Source organism: Oncorhynchus mykiss, chromosome 26 (assembly GCF_057628025.1).
Source record: "Oncorhynchus mykiss isolate SJ-2025 chromosome 26, ASM5762802v1, whole genome shotgun sequence".
NCBI lineage: Eukaryota > Metazoa > Chordata > Actinopteri > Salmoniformes > Salmonidae > Oncorhynchus > Oncorhynchus mykiss.
Window position 1 is genome coordinate 607523 of NC_143047.1, and position 26358 is coordinate 633880.

Below are 26358 nucleotides of genomic sequence, written 5' to 3' on the forward strand. Positions count from 1 at the left end.
TGGTTCTCTCGGTGGGCATAAACAATATGGATAATGACCCATACAAAACATCAAACAGAATGCATCAATGCACAAGGAAGTGTAACAGTTGTTGAAGTACTATGTGAATTTCACCAGGTTCATATATCAATATGTTGTGTTGATTTGTTATGCATGCCTGCATCCTGGGAGAAGGGGAGTGTGTACTTACGTTTTGCCCGGCGTGCTCGTGCTCAAATCATTTTGATGCACTGAGAGAGGTAGGCACGCTTTTTCTGTCTTCAGAAAAGTTTGATTCTTTTAAGTACAAAGTCATACACACAATGTTTTGTTCATGAATAATGATGTATATTTAGAGGTTACTCATAAATGGATGGTATTGTTAAGATGCACTTGTAATTGTACTTTTTAGGATGATATCAATATTCTGAATTCAACATGTGGTTAATAGCTAGCTAAGGTACTAGCAGGCTATTGTATGTGTGAACGATGGCTAGCTCCTCGAATGATCCCAGTCCCTCCTATTGTGCATCTGTTGTAGAAAGAGGCGACGATTCTCAGAACAGATGTGCTCTACAAATGTTTTATTTCCTTTTGGATGCAGGTATGTGGTTTTATCAATGTAAAATATGTTATGTATAATAAGGAGAGAGTGTATTAATTTTTGTATTCAAATCATTTTGATGCACTGAGAGAGAAAGAGGCGACGATTCTCAGAACAGATGTGCTCTACAAATGTTTTATTTCCTTTTGGATGCAGATGCAAGATGCAGAGAGTCAGTTCTGCTTGATTAAAACTACCTGATCTCCAAAGTCCACGTTTATGGTCTCTATCAACCACACACAACGCAGAGTTACAGCGGTGTAGTATAGCACCGGCTACATTGGTGCCTTCTAGACCCGGATTCATCGTTGATCGACGTCAGCTCAATCACCGCGGCGCTGCTGCTCTAGAGACTAAAAATATCATTGAGGTACTCTTGCCGCCTTGTGGCAGAAATCGGAACTACAGTTTTTTTTTCTTTTCTTTTTTCTGACAACGATGTATTGAGAGCGCTGTTTATCGTTAACCAACATAGAAGTGTGTTCATTAACAGACATTTTAACGTAACTTTAGTGGCATGGCATCTTATAATGGTGATGAACCCAAATTCACTGCTGGGAGGGGGAGGTTTTTCTCATACTCTGATCAAACCCCGGTAAAGTGTGTAGGTGCAGGAGGTTCCCCCATGTTTTGCTCCACAAAAAAATTGGATGAAAGCCCTTCATCTAGTGTTAATCCAAATGCCCCTGTAGATGGTCTAGCTGAGCTGGTCACTCAGCTAGCCCGGGAAATAGGGAGCTCCATTAGGGAAGAACTACAGAGTGGCAGGTCCAGTACTTATGAGCCACCAGTAAGTACAGAAAAGATAAGTGATCATCATTCAGACTCAGTAGGATATGTAGATCTCAGTCAAATTAAGTTCATCATGCAATCAGACATAAAGGAACCTCCTACATATAGAGGAGATGGTACAGACAAATGCTCCATTCATGAATGGGAGGAGTTGATGAGAATATACTTGAGGAGAAAGGGTTGTCTTGTTGGGGAACAATCAGATGAGTTGATTAGTCGATTATCTGGCAAAGCAAGAGACATGGTAAAGATAAATTTACGCAATGAGACAACAGTTGATCCTACAGAGAAGCCAGAGATTGTATTTGACATTCTGAAACAGAATTTCAGTGAATTGGCCTATTCGTGCATGCCCTTGGCTGATTTTTACAATACTAAACCTGTACCCGGAGAGGCTGTTATGGAGTACTGGGTTCGATTGAACAAGGCTGTAGATGTCGCTGACGAGGGCCTTAAGAGACAAGGTAAGAAGATTGACAGCTCCAACTCTGATGTCGTTAGGATGTTTGTAACATACTGCCCTGACCCCAAACTGGCAGCAGTATTCCAATACAAGTCTGCTGAGAAATGGACTGCGAGTGAAGTACAGGAGAGAATCTATGAACATGAACGCCGCAGGAAGGCCACCATGTGTCAATCTACCGCTGTATCCTCAAAGCAAGTAACAGTACATCCCCAGATAACTCCATGTGAAGGCGGGGTCAATGCTGGTACGTGCAGTGACACTTCTCTCACATCAAGCGCCAAACAAGACGGGCAGAGTGCAAGTATCGAGAGACTCATTCACCTGCTTGAACGTACCTTAGAGAAGAGCATACCACCCGTTATGGTTTCACAGACACAGGCCAAGGCACCATCTTTCCCCACCCAGCCCTTCAGGCGTAGGGAATGCAGGGTTTGTGGCTCAACAGATCACTCCACTGTGATGCACTGTAGACATGAGAACCTGTGCCTCCTGTGCTTTTCCCCAGATCATTGGAAGTCAAATTGTCCTAAACCGGGGGAACGCTATGCCAATCCCGGTGGTGAAAGACGCCCACCACAACAGCAGAGAAACTCACCACCACAGCAGCAACCGTTAAACTGACACGCCCACAGGTGAAGGGGGGAAATGTGGGTGTTCAACTGTCTACCCCCAAGAAAGAATTTGATGATCTTGAGAAAACGTATGAGATTTTGTGCTCTGATGCGAAAGAAGGAGAGAAAATTGTTATGTTAGGTTCACAAGAAGTTGAGGCTTTTTCAGATTTGTTTTACACCTCTGTGTCTGTACATGGGAAAGTGCAGCTTAAGGGCATGCTTGACACTGGGTCTATGGCCTGTACATTAAGTGAACATGCGGAGCAGAGACTTTTGGAAGCAGGTGCCCTTCCTCAGCATTATCAGCCTCCCACAGAGTTAGTATTAGTGGGGTGTGGGGGGAAGAAGACCTCAACAAAGTGTTTCTATGATTTGGAGATGCAAATCTATGGGATTGATGTTAAAGTGCCCACTCTAGTTGTTCCTGGACAGCGTGATGATCTCATCCTGGGATCGAATGTCATTAAGCATCTATTGCATGAGATGAAAGGCACGGATGAATACTGGAAGCTCGTCAACAACATGGATGGCCAGACCCACTCACCAGAGGGTGAGCAGTTTCTGCAGATGATGACAAGTGTCACAAGATGGAAGGGACAGCAAGTCGATGGCAAGATTGGGACAGTGAAGCTCACTCAAGCTGTGACTCTTTCGCCCAAGACTGAACACTTAGTTTGGGGTAAACTTCCTAAAAATGTGGCATTGTCTCCAGGCAGCACTGTAATAGTCGAACCTACCAGGTCAAAGGTCATGCCCAGAAACATACTCGTGGGTAGAGTTATTACACCCATGTGGGGAGATGGCTGGGTGCCTTTAAAGGTAGTAAACTGTTCTGACAAACATCTCACCCTAAGACGTAACATGAAGTTGGCAGATGTGTCTACATGCTTGGCTGTTGAGGATGCAACAATATTTCAGGGCCTTCATGAGGTGAGGAAAACCCCAATGGAACAGAAGCAGGATGACAATGGCTGCCACAATCTGAAACAAAGACTGTCTGATCTAGGATTAGTAGACATTGACATTGATGGATGCCAGGTAGCTGACCAGTGGAAGGAAAAGCTTGTGAATACCATCACAAAATATGAAGACATCTTCTCAAGACATAATCTGGACTGCGGAGAAGCCAGGGGTTATGTTCACCGTATCCACCTGGTTGATGACAGACCCTTCCGGCTACCATACAGCCTGCTCATTACCTGAAGCTGAGGAAGGTATTGACAGATATGGAAGAAGTAGGTCTTATACGCAAGTCAGTTAGTGAGTATGCCTCCCCTTTAGTCATGTAAGGGAATACCCCCCTGATTTGGACAAAAGGGTATGGTATGGAAGAAAGACGGGAGTCTGAGGTTATGCACTGACTTCAGGTGGATGAATGCACGAACGGTGAAGGACGCTCATCCCCTTCCTCATCAAGCAGATTGCCTCGCAGCCCTTGGTGGCAGTGCATTTTTCAGCACCATGGACTTGACCTCAGGATTTTATAACATTCCAGTTCACGAAGAGGACAAGAAGTACACAGCCTTTACCACACCAATGGGACTTTATGAGTACAATCGCATGCCACAAGGTCTGTGTAACAGCCCGGCCTCTTTCATGAGAATGATGTTGAGTATATTTGGGGACCTAAACTTCTCAAATCTCCTTTGTTACTTAGATGACTTGTTGGTCTTTGCACCCACCGAGGAACAGGCTCTACAGCGACTTGAAGTTGTGTTTAGCCGTCTAAGAGCCAACAATCTCAAGCTAGCACCCAAAAAATGCCACTTTCTACGAAGAACAGTGAAATTCCTCGGACATATCATTAAAGAGGACGGTGTGTCAGTGGATCCTGAGAAGGTGGAGGCCATTGCCAAGATGAGCCAAGCTCAGCTGATGGAGGCAGATGGATGCACTCCCTCTGCTCGGAGGCTGAAATCCTTCTTGGGTATGGTATTATATTACCAGCACTTCATTCCTGACTGTTCTGCTATAGCCAGACCTTTGTTTGCACTCACTGGGGGTCAAAAGAGAAGAGGAAGAGATGGGAAGAAGGGCAACAGTGGGATTTTCCGGAAGCTGACGCTATCGGATTGGACTGAGGAGTGTGTCGTTGCATTCCAGAAGCTGAAGGATGCTCTTTTGAATTGTGTCATGCTAGCTCACCCTGATTTCGAGAGGCCGTTCATTCTCTTCACTGACGCTTCCTTGGATGGTCTTGGGGCTGTGCTTTGCCAAGTACCTGAAGGTGAAGATAAGGCAAGGCCCATAGCATTTGCGAGCAAGACACTGAGTAAGTCGCAGAGAAGGTACCCGGCACACAGACTTGAATTTCTAGCACTGAAATGGAGTGTGTGTGAGAAATTCAGTCACTGGCTTAAGGGGCACGAGTTCACTGTCTGGACAGATAGTAACCCGTTAACGTACATCATGACAAAACCCAAGCTGGACGCTTGCGAGCAAAGATGGGTTGCCAAGCTGGCACCGTACAACTTTGATTTGAAGCGTATCCCAGGCAGCAAGAACACAGTAGCAGATGCACTGAGCCGCGATCCCTTTGCAGTGACTGTCGCGCAGAGACTGATGAGGGAGTCCTACCTAGCACTTCTGTCTGAGGCTGTTGGGACACTGAATGATGATGTCCAAGATGCCTTCCGTTGGGCTTCTTATCCCCAGGAGATAACCTCTTTGACCACTGCTGAAGTGAAGGCCATATGTCAGCTCCATATTGACTGGGAATGTTCAATGGAGATGCAAGCAATCCAGCTTGGTTCCAACACCCAACGGCTGCTTTCTCCTGGTATTGACACTTTGCCTGAACTCTCGCACGAGGAACTTCGAGATTTCCAGCTGCAAGACTCTGTGACTTCCAAGGTCATCCCTTTCGTCTTCAATAAGAAACGGCCCACCAGACGAGATCGATACAGTGTTTCTTCTAAAGTGTTGTTGCTGATGAAACAGTGGGATCGCTTGATCCTAAGAGAGGGAGTTCTGTATCGTGTCATTAAGGAGAGTCACACAAACCGGAGAAGGTTCCAGTATGTCTTGCCAGAGGTGTTGAGACTCAAAGCGATGACTGGCATTCACGACCTTGCAGGACATCAAGGCCAAGCTAGAACTCTAGCTCTGGCCAGGCAGAGATTTTTCTGGCCGGCAATGGAGAGAGACATCAAGGAGTATGTGCGCTGCTGCCAGAGATGCGTTCTAGCAAAGACACCAGAGCCAGCGGCTAGAGCCCCGTTAGAGAGCATCAAAACTTGCTCTCCCATGGAGTTGGTGTGTTTGGATTTTTGGACAGCGGAAGACAGTAAGAAGAACTCAGTTGATGTTCTGGTGGTGACTGACCACTTCACTAAACTTGCCCATGCATGGCCATGCAGAAACCAGACAGCCAAGCAAGTAGCTCGTAAACTGTGGGATCATGTCTTCTGTGTCTACGGCTTTGCATCAAGGATCCATACTGATCAAGGCGCAAATTTTGAGAGTGAGCTAATAGCAGAACTGCTTAAGCTCTCCGGTGTCCAAAAGTCCAGAACCACAGCATATCACCCAATGGGGAATGGAGAAACTGAACGCTTCAACAGGACTTTAGGTAGCATGCTCAGGAGTCTGCCCTTGAAAACCAAAGAACATTGGCCTGAACAAATCCAGTCATTAACATTTGCCTACAATGCCACTGTTCACGAGACTACGGGCTATGCTCCATTCTTTCTCATGTTTGGTAGAGTCCCTCGGCTACCAGTGGATGTTATGTTCCGCAATGTTTTGGATGACTCCAGTGTTGTGGATTGCAACAAGTATGTCGAGACTCTGATCACTGGGCTGAAGGAAGCTATGAGTGTTGCCCAAAGGCACACTGACAAGCAACAGAGACGACAAGGTCGGGAGTATGACAAGCGGGTTAAAGGCATCGGTTTGTCCATGGGGGATCGTGTCCTCATCGCCAACAAGGGTGAAAGGGGCCGCCGCAAGTTGGCTGACAAGTGGAACCCCGAGATTTTCACAGTGACTTCAGTCAATCCACAAACTCACACGTACATAATCCAAGATCGTTATGGCAGAGAGAAAGTGGTTCACAGGAATCTACTGCTGCAGGTGAATTTCCTGCCATTTGAAATTGATGATTCAGTACACTTCAATGACAGTGATGCTGCAGGGCCTTCAATCAATGTAGATGCAGGAGAGGCCACCCACTCCGGCGATGGACTGGACAGGGAAGACATGGAGGACTCTGGGGAGGAAAGTGCATCCTGGCTGGCGGAGGATTCAAGCGATTACTCCGAACTCTGGACATCGGATGGAAAGTCAGACCCAGAAGAACCTTGTTTTCTTGAGGAAAATGACCGGGGAAGCACCTCTGAGATTCTGGAGCTGATTCCTTCAAACTCACCTCTGATCAATGATCTAAGGCCAGAGCCACCGTTAGTTACTATGGCCCCTAGCCCAGTGGCAGGTCGCACAAGGGCGGGGAGGGTAGTTAAACCAGTAAAGAGACTAATAGAGTCAACCCACCAGAAGGTGTAAGTTTAACATAGTACAGAGATGATTTAGTACAGGATTTTTTTTTAAGGCTAAGAATGTAGATATAGTGTAAGAGGCACTATGCATCTAGGGGCAGTTGAAGGCCTGACCAACTTTCACTTGCCCTGAACCCTATGGGTAGCTTTGAGCTGAATTCAGAATTAAGCCTTGAGCTTGGTAGGTTATTTTGTTGTTTTACAAGGTTGGTGAAATTCAGGAGGGGTGAATGTAACAGTTGTTGAAGTACTATGTGAATTTCACCAGGTTCATATATCAATATGTTGTGTTGATTTGTTATGCATGCCTGCATCCTGGGAGAAGGGGAGTGTGTACTTACGTTTTGCCCGGCGTGCTCGTGCTCAAATCATTTTGATGCACTGAGAGAGGTAGGCACGCTTTTTCTGTCTTCAGAAAAGTTTGATTCTATTAAGTACAAAGTCATACACACAATGTTTTGTTCATGAATAATGATGTATATTTAGAGGTTACTCATAAATGGATGGTATTGTTAAGATGCACTTGTAATTGTACTTTTTAGGATGATATCAATATTCTGAATTCAACATGTGGTTAATAGCTAGCTAAGGTACTAGCAGGCTATTGTATGTGTGAACGATGGCTAGCTCCTCGAATGATCCCAGTCCCTCCTATTGTGCATCTGTTGTAGAAAGAGGCGACGATTCTCAGAACAGATGTGCTCTACAAATGTTTTATTTCCTTTTGGATGCAGGTATGTGGTTTTATCAATGTAAAATATGTTATGTATAATAAGGAGAGAGTGTATTAATTTTTGTATTCAAATCATTTTGATGCACTGAGAGAGAAAGAGGCGACGATTCTCAGAACAGATGTGCTCTACAAATGTTTTATTTCCTTTTGGATGCAGATGCAAGATGCAGAGAGTCAGTTCTGCTTGATTAAAACTACCTGATCTCCAAAGTCCACGTTTATGGTCTCTATCAACCACACACAACGCAGAGTTACAGCGGTGTAGTATAGCACCGGCTACAGAAGCAAGAGTCACTTTTTCCCTAATGCAATTATTTACATCCCCATTATTAACCACTCACACCTCCTTTCACCAGATCGAAAACGGAACCTCAAAGTCATTAACGGTTACATCACCACACATGGCCCATTTCTCTTGGAGATACCACATGATGAATTCCACACAACAGACCTGATACACTGAACAACAACCACAGCAGACCTCATTTTTAAGAATTGGTGTGAGCAGCTAAATTTAGAATAGGCTCTACCCACAATTTGGACCCACACCACACCCTTCTTTTCCCCCCAACCCCCTGTACACTCCCCCTTTCCTCCCCCAGTTGCTTTCTTAGATTACCCAGCAGAGGGGGTAGTTGACCCCCTCTCATCATGAATTTATCCAAGTCTTTTCAACTCACAACAGCACAGACCCAACTTTTGGAGAGGGGGGGTTGTCTTTCATTTCACTCTACACTCCAAATGTCATATATGTATATAATCACTTGCACATTTAGCAAAAAACACTACATTGGGGAAACCCAGAATACAATAGAAAATAGACTTAAACAGCATTCTATACAATATCAAACGGGCCCATTTACACACAGAACTAGTGACTCATTTCCAGGATCACCCCATCAATGAACGCAATGAAAGCACTTATGCTGATTATAGACACTTAATAGCGCGTTTTTAAGTTTCAAAAGATTGCGACTCCCGCCCTTTGCCTCACAATGGTTTGATCCACTGCAGGTCATTCGTTTTGTTGGAAGCCTTCACACACACCTGCTGAATTTGCAGAGCTGGCGCGCAAACTAAAGCAAACGTTAACTATCAAGCTAGCTCACCCTAAAAGTGTTTTGAAACACATAACCTGTCATTATGAAAATCACTGTATTCAAACCTGTGTAGATCAGTCAATTCTTAACTTAAAGACTTAAAACTCAGGATTCTGTAAGTGGCTATGTCAATAAAGACATGTGTTTACTTATAGCTTCCTGTGCCAACCGGAAGTGCCTTTAATTGGGTCACACTGTCTGTTTTGAAGGGTTAAAAAAGTCACATCTTTCCAAAACTTCACGTGTGACTAGGTAACCCTCCTAAACTGTAAATCAGTAATTTCCGCCAGCAGATGTCAAAGAAAAGCTCTCACACACACACACACACACAGCAAGGATGGAGTGAAAAGGTGTGGTGCTGAAAGACACAGAGAGCAGGCAAGGGCATAAACATAATCTCTAGGCCGTGCAGAGTTCAACGAGATATCCCGTAGCTCGCTCGGTCTGAGCGCAGCGACCATGAGAAAAGTAGGCCCAAAATGTCATTTGTTTTGGGTGACAGTGAGAGAACTGCTAGGGTGAGAAGCACAATTCGACCTCAGGTACGTTCCTGAGGTCCTCCCGATCCGTGCAAGCCTAACCTTGGCCGTGTGGCATTAACCCTTAGCAGTTAAAAGAAGGTGTTTGCTTCAAACAGTTTGCATTGACTTCTCTCCCCATAGGAATACATTGCCTGCACCTCTAAATTCAACCTGAAGCCTATGTGGGTTATGAATGCCTTATGAACCTGTCTTCTATGACAGTCCATCAGACCACTATGAGGTCTACCTGTGTCGAATCTAAGCATCCTGGAGCATCCGGAAGAGGTTAAATTCACCCAAAAGGTATTTTGATGTACATAACCTGCAAATGTGAAAATGACTGCATTCAACCCTGTCTAGATCAGTCAATTTTTAACATAAAGACTTTAAACTCAGGATTCTGTAAGAGAATACCCCAAGCAAGATATGTGTTTACGTATAGCTTCCTGTGCCAACCGGAAGTGCCTTTAATTGGGTCACACTGTCTGTTTTGAACTTGCATTTGCCAAGTGCCCACATCAACCTACAATTTACTCATAACCCACTTCCAGGAGCACCCCATCACTCACCTTACCATATCAGGGTTACAGTCACATATAGGCTGGACCTGTGGGCCTCTGGACCTGTGGGCAGCACGGGAGTGGATCCAGAACCTACAGACAATAACACCAAATGGCCTGTATTAGAAAATGGGTTTTAACAGACAGGAAAATGGATGGAGAAGAACATGGTTTTATTCATAATTTATTTATACTCTATATATTTATGGTTTGTTTGGTTTTAGTTTGGCACTTCCTCTTTTAGGTTTTTCCTTTCCTTTAACAAAACAATGAAACCATTTAAATGCACAATATGGCGTTTATGTTCATATTTAACAACACTATGGTTGAATGAATCTCTCACCACATCGACTTCTGCACTGCCACCCAGAAAAAGAGGCAACTTGGAGCTTACCTCAGTTTAATTTATGATCCTAGGAGGACATCTACGGGCCTTTAAGTATTACACCAAATGGCAAGGTGGCAGATTGGAATTTTAAGGGAAATAAACCAATACTAGTCTTGGGAGACTCAAATGTTAATAGAATCCCTCCATTTCATAACCCATAACCCATACAAGTGGAGAGTTACCCTGGAGCAACATTTTACCATTTCAAAAAGGTCCTGGAGAAAACAGAGGTTCATTTAGACACCAGCATGCATAGTGGTTCTCTCGGTGGGCATAAACAATATGGATAATGACCCATACAAAACATCAAACAGAATGCATCAATGCACAAGGAAGCAAGAGTCACTTTTTCCCTAATGCAATTATTTACATCCCCATTATTAACCACTCACACCTCCTTTCACCAGATCGAAAACGGAACCTCAAAGTCATTAACGGTTACATCACCACACATGGCCCATTTCTCTTGGAGATACCACATGATGAATTCCACACAACAGACCTGATACACTGAACAACAACCACAGCAGACCTCATTTTTAAGAATTGGTGTGAGCAGCTAAATTTAGAATAGGCTCTACCCACAATTTGGACCCACACCACACCCTTCTTTTCCCCCCAACCCCCTGTACACTCCCCCCTTTCCTCCCCCAGTTGCTTTCTTAGATTACCCAGCAGAGGGGGTAGTTGACCCCCTCTCATCATGAATTTATCCAAGTCTTTTCAACTCACAACAGCACAGACCCAACTTTTGGAGAGGGGGGGTTGTCTTTCATTTCACTCTACACTCCAAATGTCATATATGTATATAATCACTTGCACATTTAGCAAAAAACACTACATTGGGGAAACCCAGTATACAATAGAAAATAGACTTAAACAGCATTCTATACAATATCAAACGGGCCCATTTACACACAGAACTAGTGACTCATTTCCAGGATCACCCCATCAATGAACGCAATATATCAGGATTACAGTCGTGTTCTGGGTGGACCAGTGGGCGGCAAAAAGCAGTGGACCGTAAGAGACCTACAATTACACCGAGCGGTCAACAAATCACTAGAAAAAAAAAAAAAAAAAAAAGGTTTCCGGACCCGTATCTCCCATTTCCCAAGTGGACGCAAACACGGCAAAAATCTACCGCATACACAGGATCCCAAATGGACAAAAACGCGATGGTTGCTAGACCATCCCGGAGCGGGACAAAGTAGTAAAGCCACCACAAGACCTCAATCCTCACAATTTCCATTTTCGACAGATAAAGTTCATTATAAACATACCAGCAGGTTAAAATATCAAAACAAAATATGTGACCAATGGCATTAAATTGGGGACAGGCCGAAAAGCATGAAACATGTATGGCAATTTAGCGAGTTAACCCGCTAGCTAATTTGTCCTGTGATATAAACATTGCGTTATTTTTTTACCTGAATTACACAAATTCCTCTACTCCGACAATTAATCCACACATAAAACGGTCAACTGAATCGTTTCTAGTCATCCCTCCTTCTTCATCTTTGAATTTATATGGTAATTGCCATCAACACAAATCAGTTCTTCAATCAACCACGTGAGTGAGGAGATATCACGTGCATAGGCAGAAATCCCAGGGGGGGACACGACCCCCCTATCCTGGGAAAAATATGATTTCCCCCCCCAATATATCACTGTAAACATATCTATGTAATTTCAATAATATGAATGAACGCAATGAAAGCACTTATGCTGATTATAGACACTTAATAGCGCGTTTTTAAGTTTCAAAAGATTGCGACTCCCGCCCTTTGCCTCACAATGGTTTGATCCAACAAAACTAATGACCTGCAGTGGAAGCCTTCACACACACCTGCTGAATTTGCAGAGCTGGCGCGCAAACTAAAGCAAACGTTAACTATCAAGCTAGCTCACCCTAAAAGTGTTTTGAAACACATAACCTGTCATTATGAAAATCACTGTATTCAAACCTGTGTAGATCAGTCAATTCTTAACTTAAAGACTTAAAACTCAGGATTCTGTAAGTGGCTATGTCAATAAAGACATGTGTTTACTTATAGCTTCCTGTGCCAACCGGAAGTGCCTTTAATTGGGTCACACTGTCTGTTTTGAAGGGTTAAAAAAGTCACATCTTTCCAAAACTTCACATGTGTGACTAGGTAACCCTCCTAAACTGTAAATCAGTAATTTCCGCCAGCAGATGTCAAAGAAAAGCTCTCACACACACACACACACACAGCAAGGATGGAGTGAAAAGGTGTGGTGCTGAAAGACACAGAGAGCAGGCAAGGGCATAAACATAATCTCTAGGCCGTGCAGAGTTCAACGAGATATCCCGTAGCTCGCTCGGTCTGAGCGCAGCGACCATGAGAAAAGTAGGCCCAAAATGTCATTTGTTTTGGGTGACAGTGAGAGAACTGCTAGGGTGAGAAGCACAATTCGACCTCAGGTACGTTCCTGAGGTCCTCCCGATCCGTGCAAGCCTAACCTTGGCCGTGTGGCATTAACCCTTAGCAGTTAAAAGAAGGTGTTTGCTTCAAACAGTTTGCATTGACTTCTCTCCCCATAGGAATACATTGCCTGCACCTCTAAATTCAACCTGAAGCCTATGTGGGTTATGAATGCCTTATGAACCTGTCTTCTATGACAGTCCATCAGACCACTATGAGGTCTACCTGTGTCGAATCTAAGCATCCTGGAGCATCCGGAAGAGGTTAAATTCACCCAAAAGGTATTTTGATGTACATAACCTGCAAATGTGAAAATGACTGCATTCAACCCTGTCTAGATCAGTCAATTTTTAACATAAAGACTTTAAACTCAGGATTCTGTAAGAGAATACCCCAAGCAAGATATGTGTTTACGTATAGCTTCCTGTGCCAACCGGAAGTGCCTTTAATTGGGTCACACTGTCTGTTTTGAACTTGCATTTGCCAAGTGCCCACATCAACCTACAATTTACTCATAACCCACTTCCAGGAGCACCCCATCACTCACCTTACCATATCAGGGTTACAGTCACATATAGGCTGGACCTGTGGGCCTCTGGACCTGTGGGCAGCACGGGAGTGGATCCAGAACCTACAGACAATAACACCAAATGGCCTGTATTAGAAAATGGGTTTTAACAGACAGGAAAATGGATGGAGAAGAACATGGTTTTATTCATAATTTATTTATACTCTATATATTTATGGTTTGTTTGGTTTTAGTTTGGCACTTCCTCTTTTAGGTTTTTCCTTTCCTTTAACAAAACAATGAAACCATTTAAATGCACAATATGGCGTTTATGTTCATATTTAACAACACTATGGTTGAATGAATCTCTCACCACATCGACTTCTGCACTGCCACCCAGAAAAAGAGGCAACTTGGAGCTTACCTCAGTTTAATTTATGATCCTAGGAGGACATCTACGGGCCTTTAAGTATTACACCAAATGGCAAGGTGGCAGATTGGAATTTTAAGGGAAATAAACCAATACTAGTCTTGGGAGACTCAAATGTTAATAGAATCCCTCCATTTCATAACCCATAACCCATACAAGTGGAGAGTTACCCTGGAGCAACATTTTACCATTTCAAAAAGGTCCTGGAGAAAACAGAGGTTCATTTAGACACCAGCATGCATAGTGGTTCTCTCGGTGGGCATAAACAATATGGATAATGACCCATACAAAACATCAAACAGAATGCATCAATGCACAAGGAAGCAAGAGTCACTTTTTCCCTAATGCAATTATTTACATCCCCATTATTAACCACTCACACCTCCTTTCACCAGATCGAAAACAGAACCTCAAAGTCATTAACGGTTACATCACCACACATGGCCCATTTCTCTTGGAGATACCACATGATGAATTCCACACAACAGACCTGATACACTGAACAACAACCACAGCAGACCTCATTTTTAAGAATTGGTGTGAGCAGCTAAATTTAGAATAGGCTCTACCCACAATTTGGACCCACACCACACCCTTCTTTTCCCCCCAACCCCCTGTACACTCCCCCTTTCCTCCCCCAGTTGCTTTCTTAGATTACCCAGCAGAGGGGGTAGTTGACCCCCTCTCATCATGAATTTATCCAAGTCTTTTCAACTCACAACAGCACAGACCCAACTTTTGGAGAGGGGGGGTTGTCTTTCATTTCACTCTACACTCCAAATGTCATATATGTATATAATCACTTGCACATTTAGCAAAAAACACTACATTGGGGAAACCCAGTATACAATAGAAAATAGACTTAAACAGCATTCTATACAATATCAAACGGGCCCATTTACACACAGAACTAGTGACTCATTTCCAGGATCACCCCATCAATGAACGCAATATATCAGGATTACAGTCGTGTTCTGGGTGGACCAGTGGGCGGCAAAAAGCAGTGGACCGTAAGAGACCTACAATTACACCGAGCGGTCAACAAATCACTAGAAAAAAAAAAAAAAAAAAAAGGTTTCCGGACCCGTATCTCCCATTTCCCAAGTGGACGCAAACACGGCAAAAATCTACCGCATACACAGGATCCCAAATGGACAAAAACGCGATGGTTGCTAGACCATCCCGGAGCGGGACAAAGTAGTAAAGCCACCACAAGACCTCAAACCTCACAATTTCCATTTTCGACAGATAAAGTTCATTATAAACATACCAGCAGGTTAAAATATCAAAACAAAATATGTGACCAATGGCATTAAATTGGGGACAGGCCGAAAAGCATGAAACATGTATGGCAATTTAGCGAGTTAACCCGCTAGCTAATTTGTCCTGTGATATAAACATTGCGTTATTTTTTTACCTGAATTACACAAATTCCTCTACTCCGACAATTAATCCACACATAAAACGGTCAACTGAATCGTTTCTAGTCATCCCTCCTTCTTCATCTTTGAATTTATATGGTAATTGCCATCAACACAAATCAGTTCTTCAATCAACCACGTGAGTGAGGAGATATCACGTGCATAGGCAGAAATCCCAGGGGGGGACACGACCCCCCTATCCTGGGAAAAATATGATTTCCCCCCCCAATATATCACTGTAAACATATCTATGTAATTTCAATAATATGAATGAACGCAATGAAAGCACTTATGCTGATTATAGACACTTAATAGCGCGTTTTTAAGTTTCAAAAGATTGCGACTCCCGCCCTTTGCCTCACAATGGTTTGATCCAACAAAACTAATGACCTGCAGTGGAAGCCTTCACACACACCTGCTGAATTTGCAGAGCTGGCGCGCAAACTAAAGCAAACGTTAACTATCAAGCTAGCTCACCCTAAAAGTGTTTTGAAACACATAACCTGTCATTATGAAAATCACTGTATTCAAACCTGTGTAGATCAGTCAATTCTTAACTTAAAGACTTAAAACTCAGGATTCTGTAAGTGGCTATGTCAATAAAGACATGTGTTTACTTATAGCTTCCTGTGCCAACCGGAAGTGCCTTTAATTGGGTCACACTGTCTGTTTTGAAGGGTTAAAAAAGTCACATCTTTCCAAAACTTCACATGTGTGACTAGGTAACCCTCCTAAACTGTAAATCAGTAATTTCCGCCAGCAGATGTCAAAGAAAAGCTCTCACACACACACACACACACACACAGCAAGGATGGAGTGAAAAGGTGTGGTGCTGAAAGACACAGAGAGCAGGCAAGGGCATAAACATAATCTCTAGGCCGTGCAGAGTTCAACGAGATATCCCGTAGCTCGCTCGGTCTGAGCGCAGCGACCATGAGAAAAGTAGGCCCAAAATGTCATTTGTTTTGGGTGACAGTGAGAGAACTGCTAGGGTGAGAAGCACAATTCGACCTCAGGTACGTTCCTGAGGTCCTCCCGATCCGTGCAAGCCTAACCTTGGCCGTGTGGCATTAACCCGTAGCAGTTAAAAGAAGGTGTTTACTTCAAACAGTTTGCATTGACTTCTCTCCCCATAGGAATACATTGCCTGCACCTCTAAATTCAACCTGAAGCCTATGTGGGTTATGAATGCCTTATGAACCTGTCTTCTATGACAGTCCATCAGACCACTATGAGGTCTACCTGTGTCGAATCTAAGCATCCTGGAGCATCCGGAAGTGGTTAAATTCACCCAAAAGGTATTTTGATGTACATAACCTGCAAATGTGAAAATGACTACATTCAACCCTGTCTAGATCAGTCAATTTTTAACATAAAGACTTTAAACTCAGGATTCTGTAAGAGAATACCCCAAGCAAGATATGTGTTTACGTATAGCTTCCTGTGCCAACCGGAAGTGCCTTTAATTGGGTCACACTGTCTGTTTTGAACTTGCATTGGCCAAGTGCCCACATCAACCTACAATTTACTCATAACCCACTTCCAGGAGCACCCCATCACTCACCTTACCATATCAGGGTTACAGTCACATATAGGCTGGACCTGTGGGCCTCTGGACCTGTGGGCAGCACGGGAGTGGATCCAGAACCTACAGACAATAACACCAAATGGCCTGTATTAGAAAATGGGTTTTAACAGACAGGAAAATGGATGGAGAAGAACATGGTTTTATTCATAATTTATTTCTACTCTATATATTTATGGTTTGTTTGGTTTTAGTTTGGCACTTCCTCTTTTAGGTTTTTCCTTTCCTTTAACAAAACAATGAAACCATTTAAATGCACAATATGGCGTTTATGTTCATATTTAACAACACTATGGTTGAATGAATCTCTCACCACATCGACTTCTGCACTGCCACCCAGAAAAAGAGGCAACTTGGAGCTTACCTCAGTTTAATTTATGATCCTAGGAGGACATCTACGGGCCTTTAAGTATTACACCAAATGGCAAGGTGGCAGATTGGAATTTGAAGGGAAATAAACCAATACTAGTCTTGGGAGACTCAAATGTTAATAGAATCCCTCCATTTCATAACCCATAACCCATACAAGTGGAGAGTTACCCTGGAGCAACATTTTACCATTTCAAAAAGGTCCTGGAGAAAACAGAGGTTCATTTAGACACCAGCATGCATAGTGGTTCTCTCGGTGGGCATAAACAATATGGATAATGACCCATACAAAACATCAAACAGAATGCATCAATGCACAAGGAAGCAAGAGTCACTTTTTCCCTAATGCAATTATTTACATCCCCATTATTAACCACTCACACCTCCTTTCACCAGATCGAAAACGGAACCTCAAAGTCATTAACGGTTACATCACCACACATGGCCCATTTCTCTTGGAGATACCACATGATGAATTCCACACAACAGACCTGATACACTGAACAACAACCACAGCAGACCTCATTTTTAAGAATTGGTGTGAGCAGCTAAATTTAGAATAGGCTCTACCCACAATTTGGACCCACACCACACCCTTCTTTTCCCCCCAACCCCCTGTACACTCCCCCCTTTCCTCCCCCAGTTGCTTTCTTAGATTACCCAGCAGAGGGGGTAGTTGACCCCCTCTCATCATGAATTTATCCAAGTCTTTTCAACTCACAACAGCACAGACCCAACTTTTGGAGAGGGGGGGTTGTCTTTCATTTCACTCTACACTCCAAATGTCATATATGTATATAATCACTTGCACATTTAGCAAAAAACACTACATTGGGGAAACCCAGTATACAATAGAAAATAGACTTAAACAGCATTCTATACAATATCAAACGGGCCCATTTACACACAGAACTAGTGACTCATTTCCAGGATCACCCCATCAATGAACGCAATGAAAGCACTTATGCTGATTATAGACACTTAACCTGTTAGAGCTCTAGGGGCGCTATTTCATTTTTGGATAAAAAACTTTCCCGTTTTAAGCGCGATATTTTGTCACGAAAAGATGCTCGACTATGCGTATTCTTGACAGTTTTGGAAAGAAAACACTCTGAAGTTTCAGAATCTGCAAAGATTTTGTCTGTAAGTGCCCCAGAACTCATTCTACAGGCGAAACCAAGATGATGCATCACCCAGGAATTAGCAGAATTTCTGAAGCTCTGTTTTCCATTCTCTCCTTATATGGCTGTGATTGCGCAACGAATGAGCCTACACTTTCTGTCGTTCGCCCAAGGTCTTAGCAGCATTGTGACGTATTTGTAGGCATATCATTGGAAGATTGACCATAAGAGACTACATTTTCCAAGTGTCCGCCTGGTGTCCTGCGTCGAATTCGGTGCGCAATTGCCAGCTGCTTCTACTTTACCATTTGATTCAGGGGAGAAAGCATGTGTCCAAGAACGATGTATCAATGAAGAGATATGTGAAAAACACCTTGATGATTGATTCTAAACAACGTTTGCCATGTTTTCAGTCGATATTATGGAGTTAATTTGGAAAAAAGTTTGCGTTTTGAGGACTGAATTTATGGATTTTTTTTGGTAGTCAAATGTGATGTATAAAACGGAGCTATTTCTAATACACAAGGAATCATTTTGGAAAAACTGAGCATCTGCTATCTAACTGAGAGTATCCTCATTGAAAACATCAGAAGTTCTTCAAAGGTAAATGATTTTATTTGAAGGCTTTTATGTTTTTGTTAATGTTGCGTGCTGGATGCTAACGCTAATGCTAACGCTAAATGCTAACGCGAAATGCTAACTCTAGCTAGCTACTTTTACACAAATTATTGTTTTCCTATGGTTGAGAAGCATATTTTGAAAATCTGAGATGACAGTGTTGTTTACAAAAGGCTAAGCTTGAGAGATGGCATATTTATTTCATTTCATTTGCGATTTTCATAAATAGTTAACGTTGTGTTATGCTAATGAGCTTGCTGATAGATTTACACAATCCTGGATACAGGGGTTTTTTCATAGCTAAACGTGACGCAGAAAACGGAGCGATTTGTCCTAAACAAATAATCTTTCAGGAAAAACTGAACATTTGCTATCTGAGAGTCTCCTCATTGAAAACATCTGAAGTTCTTCAAAGGTAAATGATTTTTTTGAATGCTTTTCTGTTTTTTTGTGTAAATGTTGCCAGCTGAATGCTAATGCTAAATGCTACGTTAGCCATCAATACTGTTACACAAATGCTTGTTTTGCAATGGTTGAGAAGCATATTTTGAAAATCTGAGATGACAGTGTTGTTAACAAAAGGCTAAGCTTGAGAGCTAGCATATTTATTTCATTTCATTTGCGATTTTCATGAATAGTTAACGTTGCGTTATGGTAATGAGCTTGAGTCTGTATTCACGAACCCGGATCCGGGATGGGGAGATCAGAAAGGTTAATAGCGCGTTTTTAAGTTTCAAAAGATTGCGACTCCCGCCCTTTGCCTCACAATGGTTTGATCCACTGCAGGTCATTAGTTTTGTTGGAAGCCTTCACACACACCTGCTGAATTTGCAGAGCTGGCGCGCAAACTAAAGCAAACGTTAACTATCAAGCTAGCTCACCCTAAAAGTGTTTTGAAACACATAACCTGTCATTATGAAAATCACTGTATTCAAACCTGTGTAGATCAGTCAATTCTTAACTTAAAGACTTAAAACTCAGGATTCTGTAAGTGGCTATGTCAATAAAGACATGTGTTTACTTATAGCTTCCTGTGCCAACCGGAAGTGCCTTTAATTGGGTCACACTGTCTGTTTTGAAGGGTTAAAAAAGTCACATCTTTCCAAAACTTCACATGTGTGACTAGGTAACCCTCCTAAACTGTAAATCAGTAATTTCCGCCAGCAGATGTCAAAGAAAAGCTCTCACACACACACAGCAAGGATGGAGTGAAAAGGTGTGGTGCTGAAAGACACAGAGAGCAGGCAAGGGCATAAACATAATCTCTAGGCCGTGCAGAGTTCAACGAGATATCCCGTAGCTCGCTCGGTCTGAGCGCAGCGACCATGAGAAAAGTAGGCCCAAAATGTCATTTGTTTTGGGTGACAGTGAGAGAACTGCTAGGGTGAGAAGCACAATTCGACCTCAGGTACGTTCCTGAGGTCCTCCCGATCCGTGCAAGCCTAACCTTGGCCGTGTGGCATTAACCCTTAGCAGTTAAAAGAAGGTGTTTACTTCAAACAGTTTGCATTGACTTCTCTCCCCATAGGAATACATTGCCTGCACCTCTAAATTCAACCTGAAGCCTATGTGGGTTATGAATGCCTTATGAACCTGTCTTCTATGACAGTCCATCAGACCACTATGAGGTCTACCTGTGTCGAATCTAAGCATCCTGGAGCATCCGGAAGTGGTTAAATTCACCCAAAAGGTATTTTGATGTACATAACCTGCAAATGTGAAAATGACTGCATTCAACCCTGTCTAGATCAGTCAATTTTTAACATAAAGACTTTAAACTCAGGATTCTGTAAGAGAATACCCCAAGCAAGATATGTGTTTACGTATAGCTTCCTGTGCCAACCGGAAGTGCCTTTAATTGGGTCACACTGTCTGTTTTGAACTTGCATTTGCCAAGTGCCCACATCAACCTACAATTTACTCATAACCCACTTCCAGGAGCACCCCATCACTCACCTTACCATATCAGGGTTACAGTCACATATAAACTGGACCTGTGGGCCTCTGGACCTGTGGGCAGCACGGGAGTGGATCCAGAACCTACAGACAATAACACCAAATGGCCTGTATTAGAAAATGGGTTTTAACAGACAGGAAAATGGATGGAGAAGAACATGGTTTTATTCATAATTTATTTCTACTCTATATATTTATGGTTTGTTTGGTTTTAGTTTGGCACTTCCTCTTTTAGGTTTTTCCTTTCCTTTAACAAAACAATGAAACCATTTAAATGCACAATATGGCGTTTATGTTCATATTTAACAACACTATGGTTGAATGAATCTCTCACCACATCGACTTCTGCACTGCCACCCAGAAAAAGAGGCAACTTGGAGCTTACCTCAGTTTAATTTATGATCCTAGGAGGACATCTACGGGCCTTTAAGTATTACACCAAATGGCAAGGTGGCAGATTGGAATTTTAAGGGAAATAAACCAATACTAGTCTTGGGAGACTCAAATGTTAATAGAATCCCTCCATTTCATAACCCATACAAGTGGAGAGTTACCCTGGAGCAACATTTTACCATTTCAAAAAGGTCCTGGAGAAAACAGAGGTTCATTTAGACACCAGCATGCATAGTGGTTCTCTCGGTGGGCATAAACAATATGGATAATGACCCATACAAAACATCAAACAGAATGCATCAATGCACAAGGAAGCAAGAGTCACTTTTTCCCTAATGCAATTATTTACATCCCCATTATTAACTACTCACACCTCCTTTCACCAGATCGAAAACGGAACCTCAAAGTCATTAACGGTTACATCACCACACATGGCCCATTTCTCTTGGAGATACCACATGATGAATTCCACACAACAGACCTGATACACTGAACAACAACCACAGCAGACCTCATTTTTAAGAATTGGTGTGAGCAGCTAAATTTAGAATAGGCTCTACCCACAATTTGGACCCACACCACACCCTTCTTTTCCCCCCAACCCCCTGTACACTCCCCCTTTCCTCCCCCAGTTGCTTTCTTAGATTACCCAGCAGAGGGGGTAGTTGACCCCCTCTCATCATGAATTTTTCCAAGTCTTTTCAACTCACAACAGCACAGACCCAACTTTTGGAGAGGGGGGGTTGTCTTTCATTTCACTCTACACTCCAAATGTCATATATGTATATAATCACTTGCACATTTAGCAAAAAACACTACATTGGGGAAACCCAGTATACAATAGAAAATAGACTTAAACAGCATTCTATACAATATCAAACGGGCCCATTTACACACAGAACTAGTGACTCATTTCCAGGATCACCCCATCAATGAACGCAATGAAAGCACTTATGCTGATTATAGACACTTAATAGCGCGTTTTTAAGTTTCAAAAGATTGCGACTCCCGCCCTTTGCCTCACAATGGTTTGATCCACTGCAGGTCATTCGTTTTGTTGGAAGCCTTCACACACACCTGCTGAATTTGCAGAGCTGGCACGCAAACTAAAGCAAACGTTAACTATCAAGCTAGCTCACCCTAAAAGTGTTTTGAAACACATAACCTGTCATTATGAAAATCACTGTATTCAAACCTGTGTAGATCAGTCAATTCTTAACTTAAAGACTTAAAACTCAGGATTCTGTAAGTGGCTATGTCAATAAAGACATGTGTTTACTTATAGCTTCCTGTGCCAACCGGAAGTGCCTTTAATTGGGTCACACTGTCTGTTTTGAAGGGTTAAAAAAGTCACATCTTTCCAAAACTTCACATGTGTGACTAGGTAACCCTCCTAAACTGTAAATCAGTAATTTCCGCCAGCAGATGTCAAAGAAAAGCTCTCACACACACACACACACACAGCAAGGATGGAGTGAAAAGGTGTGGTGCTGAAAGACACAGAGAGCAGGCAAGGGCATAAACATAATCTCTAGGCCGTGCAGAGTTCAACGAGATATCCCGTAGCTCGCTCGGTCTGAGCGCAGCGACCATGAGAAAAGTAGGCCCAAAATGTCATTTGTTTTGGGTGACAGTGAGAGAACTGCTAGGGTGAGAAGCACAATTCGACCTCAGGTAGGTTCCTGAGGTCCTCCCGATCCGTGCAAGCCTAACCTTGGCCGTGTGGCATTAACCCTTAGCAGTTAAAAGAAGGTTTTTTACTTGAAACAGTTTGCATTGACTTCTCTCCCCATAGGAATACATTGCCTGCACCTCTAAATTCAACCTGAAGCCTATGTGGGTTATGAATGCCTTATGAACCTGTCTTCTATGACAGTCCATCAGACCACTATGAGGTCTACCTGTGTCGAATCTAAGCATCCTGGAGCATCCGGAAGTGGTTAAATTCACCCAAAAGGTATTTTGATGTACATAACCTGCAAATGTGAAAATGACTGCATTCAACCCTGTCTAGATCAGTCAATTTTTAACATAAAGACTTTAAACTCAGGATTCTGTAAGAGAATACCCCAAGCAAGATATGTGTTTACGTATAGCTTCCTGTGCCAACCGGAAGTGCCTTTAATTGGGTCACACTGTCTGTTTTGAACTTGCATTGGCCAAGTGCCCACATCAACCTACAATTTACTCATAACCCACTTCCAGGAGCACCCCATCACTCACCTTACCATATCAGGGTTACAGTCACATATAGGCTGGACCTGTGGGCCTCTGGACCTGTGGGCAGCACGGGAGTGGATCCAGAACCTACAGACAATAACACCAAATGGCCTGTATTAGAAAATGGGTTTTAACAGACAGGAAAATGGATGGAGAAGAACATGGTTTTATTCATAATTTATTTCTACTCTATATATTTATGGTTTGTTTAGTTTTAGTTTGGCACTTCCTCTTTTAGGTTTTTCCTTTCCTTTAACAAAACAATGAAACCATTTAAATGCACAATATGGCGTTTATGTTCATATTTAACAACACTATGGTTGAATGAATCTCTCACCACATCGACTTCTGCACTGCCACCCAGAAAAAGAGGCAACTTGGAGCTTACCTCAGTTTAATTTATGATCCTAGGAGGACATCTACGGGCCTTTAAGTATTACACCAAATGGCAAGGTGGCAGATTGGAATTTTAAGGGAAATAAACCAATACTAGTCTTGGGAGACTCAAATGTTAATAGAATCCCTCCATTTCATAACCCATAACCCATACAAGTGGAGAGTTACCCTGGAGCAACATTTTACCATTTCAAAAAGGTCCTGGAGAAAACAGAGGTTCATTTAGACACCAGCATGCATAGTGGTTCTCTCGGTGGGCATAAACAATATGGATAATGACCCATACAAAACATCAAACAGAATGCATCAATGCACAAAGAAGCAAGAGTCACTTTTTCCCTAATGCAATTATTTACATCCCCATTATTAACCACTCACACCTCCTTTCACCAGATCGAAAACGGAACCTCAAAGTCATTAACGGTTACATCACCACACATGGCCCATTTCTCTTGGAGATACCACATGATGAATTCCACACAACAGACCTGATACACTGAACAACAACCACAGCAGACCTCATTTTTAAGAATTGGTGTGAGCAGCTAAATTTAGAATAGGCTCTACCCACAATTTGGACCCACACCACACCCTTCTTTTCCCCCCAACCCCCTGTACACTCCCCCTTTCCTCCCCCAGTTGCTTTCTTAGATTACCCAGCAGAGGGGGTAGTTGACCCCCTCTCATCATGAATTTATCCAAGTCTTTTCAACTCACAACAGCACAGACCCAACTTTTGGAGAAGGGGGGTTGTCTTTCATTTCATTCTACACTCCAAATGTCATATATGTATATAATCACTTGCACATTTAGCAAAAAACACTACATTGGGGAAACCCAGTATACAATAGAAAATAGACTTAAACAGCATTCTATACAATATCAAACGGGCCCATTTACACACAGAACTAGTGACTCATTTCCAGGATCACCCCATCAATGAACGCAATGAAAGCACTTATGCTGATTATAGACACTTAATAGCGCGTTTTTAAGTTTCAAAAGATTGCGACTCCCGCCCTTTGCCTCACAATGGTTTGATCCACTGCAGGTCATTCGTTTTGTTGGAAGCCTTCACACACACCTGCTGAATTTGCAGAGCTGGCACGCAAACTAAAGCAAACGTTAACTATCAAGCTAGCTCACCCTAAAAGTGTTTTGAAACACATAACCTGTCATTATGAAAATCACTGTATTCAAACCTGTGTAGATCAGTCAATTCTTAACTTAAAGACTTAAAACTCAGGATTCTGTAAGTGGCTATGTCAATAAAGACATGTGTTTACTTATAGCTTCCTGTGCCAACCGGAAGTGCCTTTAATTGGGTCACACTGTCTGTTTTGAAGGGTTAAAAAAGTCACATCTTTCCAAAACTTCACATGTGTGACTAGGTAACCCTCCTAAACTGTAAATCAGTAATTTCCGCCAGCAGATGTCAAAGAAAAGCTCTCACACACACACACACACACAGCAAGGATGGAGTGAAAAGGTGTGGTGCTGAAAGACACAGAGAGCAGGCAAGGGCATAAACATAATCTCTAGGCCGTGCAGAGTTCAACGAGATATCCCGTAGCTCGCTCGGTCTGAGCGCAGCGACCATGAGAAAAGTAGGCCCAAAATGTCATTTGTTTTGGGTGACAGTGAGAGAACTGCTAGGGTGAGAAGCACAATTCGACCTCAGGTACGTTCCTGAGATCCTCCCGATCCGTGCAAGCCTAACCTTGGCCGTGTGGCATTAACCCTTAGCAGTTAAAAGAAGGTGTTTACTTCAAACAGTTTGCATTGACTTCTCTCCCCATAGGAATACATTGCCTGCACCTCTAAATTCAACCTGAAGCCTATGTGGGTTATGAATGCCTTATGAACCTGTCTTCTATGACAGTCCATCAGACCACTATGAGGTCTACCTGTGTCGAATCTAAGCATCCTGGAGCATCCGGAAGTGGTTAAATTCACCCAAAAGGTATTTTGATGTACATAACCTGCAAATGTGAAAATGACTGCATTCAACCCTGTCTAGATCAGTCAATTTTTAACATAAAGACTTTAAACTCAGGATTCTGTAAGAGAATACCCCAAGCAAGATATGTGTTTACGTATAGCTTCCTGTGCCAACCGGAAGTGCCTTTAATTGGGTCACACTGTCTGTTTTGAACTTGCATTGGCCAAGTGCCCACATCAACCTACAATTTACTCATAACCCACTTCCAGGAGCACCCCATCACTCACCTTACCATATCAGGGTTACAGTCACATATAGGCTGGACCTGTGGGCCTCTGGACCTGTGGGCAGCACGGGAGTGGATCCAGAACCTACAGACAATAACACCAAATGGCCTGTATTAGAAAATGGGTTTTAACAGACAGGAAAATGGATGGAGAAGAACATGGTTTTATTCATAATTTATTTCTACTCTATATATTTATGGTTTGTTTGGTTTTAGTTTGGCACTTCCTCTTTTAGGTTTTTCCTTTCCTTTAACAAAACAATGAAACCATTTAAATGCACAATATGGCGTTTATGTTCATATTTAACAACACTATGGTTGAATGAATCTCTCACCACATCGACTTCTGCACTGCCACCCAGAAAAAGAGGCAACTTGGAGCTTACCTCAGTTTAATTTATGATCCTAGGAGG

The 26358-nt window shown here is 42.7% G+C and overlaps 2 long non-coding RNA genes across 2 annotated transcripts in view; one reads left to right on the top strand and one right to left on the bottom strand.

The window, feature by feature from the left end:
• Positions 1-717: 717 nt before the first annotated feature.
• Positions 718-26358, bottom strand: part of LOC149971336 (uncharacterized) — a 35967-nt gene continuing 10326 nt past the window's right edge. The window contains exon 3 of the long non-coding RNA XR_016492149.1: positions 718-4676. This is a non-coding gene — a long non-coding RNA (uncharacterized LOC149971336). The remainder of the gene's footprint in view (positions 4677-26358) is intronic.
• Positions 18234-19472, top strand: LOC149971337 (uncharacterized). The gene is made up of 2 exons (XR_016492139.1): positions 18234-18737; positions 19106-19472. It is a non-coding gene; the product is annotated as an uncharacterized LOC149971337 (long non-coding RNA).